Here is a 2,694-nt window from a genome sequence, read left to right on the forward strand (position 1 = left end):
AGTAACATAGGAAGCACATCTAAATCCAGGTACATTTTCTTGTAGAGTCTTAATTCAACTCAAGTCAAATTTTATCTCTTTCTAGGATCTTTGGTAAGAAATTGGCAACAGCAATTTTGTCCATAGACCAAGTCAAAGGCTATTTTTTCCGTCAGTTCAGACACCGATGCATTCTCATTCATCAGAAAATGTAAGAAGTCTATAAGTTGTTGATAGGTAGCATGAGGACTATAACAAAAGGGAAGAAAAGTGGCTACCAATTATTGTACCTGAGACAATTACTATTAAGTAGCCAGTTAGTAGCTTTGTGATCTTGGCGATAAATGCTATGTAAGGGAGACTTGAAATCTTTGGGCGTTTAAGTTGGTTTGTCTTTCCATTTTGTAAGATGAAGGTTGGGGGATCAATTTCTTTCTGGAGGGTTTATAGTATAAAGTTGGCTGGTGTGATGTGAGTTCTTATGGGGAAGATTGCCTACAGATAAAGCTTGAAGACTTGGCGCTCTTCTGTCCTACTAGGTGTTTTGTGCCTCTTGATTCTTTTCGGCCCACGGTGACCTCAGGGTTGCCATGGTGGATGTCTCCCTGGGGGGGCTGGGCCTGCTGGCCTTTTCTCAGTTCCCTTTCCAGTGTGGCTATCTTAGACTTTTTCAAATTTAGCTGCTGCTGGAGCTCTTCTGTCATCCTCAGAGAGGGCCGAAGAACTTGACTTCTGGCCAGAGCTGCTGCAGAAGTTCTCTCCCTTGGATCAGGGTGGATCTTATTCTTGAGCAAGTTATGAAAATCATCTGTGATCTCCTGAGGAATGTTGGAAAAGTCACCCTTATAGATCTGGTGCTAACCTGTACCACAGGTGGGTAAAGTCTTTGTTCTTGCAACCACTGCAATCATTAATCCTAGAGCAAATATATCAGCTTGGGCAGGTGACAATAATCCTCTTGCAAAATCTCATTAGCTAGGACGCGAGTATCCTTTTCTTCCACCAGGGGTTTTCTTATTGACATCACACGGCCTAGGTCACCAATTTTATACAATATATTGGCAGAGAGAAGTCAATTGGCTTCCTTTTCAACTTCTGCTGGGACTTTGGGAGAAGTACATTGAACATTATAACAAATGAAGATGTTACTAGGCTTGATATCCAGGTGTACCATGCCAGAGGTGTGGATGTACTTCAGTCCCAAGGAAATTTGCAGAAGGATGTCTCAGTTTTGGCTCTTGGAAATGGTTACCAACTCCATGTTTTCAGATATAGCAGCTTGCATGATTCCCAGCAGTGCAGTATTCATTCTGAATGATCACACAGTCGTCCTCTGCCCATGAGGAATAGTAGCGTACCACATGGGGGAGGGGAATGCCCAAGCACTGAATGAGCATAAACTTCATGCAAATGCAAATTTTCATTTGATAATGCTGCCAGGGGTTTTATAGAGTGCTTTATTGCAGAAACACATCCACCTAGCCACTTGGTGCACTTGTAGACTATACCAAATTCCCCAAATCCAATTTTTTCAAGCTCCAAGAATTCCTTTCCATAGCAGGAAGCCATGTTAGTTCCTCGTAGAACGTGTTTCTTGGCAGGAAGGCTTCATAATTAGGTTTTCTCCGCACCAGCTTCCTCAGGATCTCCTGGGGTTATCTTCTTACCCTTTCATTGAAGGAATAGTTTCTTATAGGACTCAGGGGTGAAAGGATTAACCCTGACTGGAGACCGAGGAGGCCTCGTCCATGAGGTGAGCAGGTGTGAGCCGCAAATGCTCAACACCCCAGGGAAAGACCTTCCCTACTGAAGAAATCACCAGCTGGCTCAGCAGACTTTTGGCAGTGGAGGGATTGTAATCCTGCTGCAGGCTGCTCCTATGGGCAGTGTGTGTTGCTGTCACAGGACACTTGAGCGGGTCTGACACTGGAATCTGTAGAACCAGAACTAGACATTCCTTGTCTTCCTCCTGAGATGTGCCGAGTTCAGGTATGTTCTTGAAGGGAGTCCTGGGGACCTCTGAATCTCCAGCTTCACCCCTCTCACAGGTGTGGGTTGGGGTCTTCTCCTAGCAAGCCTTGCCCTTCTTGGCGCTTTAGCTTGGGGTCTCTGTATCTTGAGCCTCATCCTTCCTAGGCATGAGATTGAGGTCTTCACATCCTGAACTTCACTTAAGCTTTGGCTCAGGCCTTCCTTGCTCTCTTATTTTGTCTTCTGCCCTTCATTTTGGACTCTTCTTCACAAAAGGAAAAGTTTAATTTCTACTTGGTGCTTTGTTAACATCTTTGTCATCCATCTCAGTGAAGGTGATTATAAGGCAGGCAAGGAGATCTCTCAGAAGGGAATGATGAATATACAGACAGAACTAAAAGCAATAGCTCCACAACTGCAGTTTGCCTTTCTCTCTACCAGCTAATAGCTACTGTAGCTCTTTTTTTTTAGTACTGGCAATCAAACTCAGGCCCTTGCACTTACCAGATAGGTGCTCTGCTCCTGAGCTAAATCCCCAGTCCAGCCACTGTTATCTTTGACAAAGGAGCCAAACACTTTTACAGGAAGAAAGCCTCTTCAATAAATGGTGCTAGAAAAACTGGCTTTCCACATGCTGAAGATTAAATTGGACCGATATCTATCTTTCACCATGCATGAAACTAAAATTGAAATTGATCAAAGATCTAAATAATGAAACAGAAACACTAAATCTGTTGGACAATA

General features: G+C 43.7%; 1 pseudogene; it reads right to left on the minus strand.

Annotated features, from left to right (window-relative positions):
* Nucleotides 1–458: 458 nt before the first annotated feature.
* On the minus strand, nt 459–2,275 carry LOC106149337 (annotated as a pseudogene).
* Nucleotides 2,276–2,694: the final 419 nt, after the last annotated feature.

The sequence above is a fragment of the Chinchilla lanigera genome, unplaced genomic scaffold, assembly GCF_000276665.1.
Source record: "Chinchilla lanigera isolate Chin_1 unplaced genomic scaffold, ChiLan1.0 scaffold00042, whole genome shotgun sequence".
In the NCBI taxonomy this organism is placed as follows: Eukaryota; Metazoa; Chordata; class Mammalia; order Rodentia; family Chinchillidae; genus Chinchilla; species Chinchilla lanigera.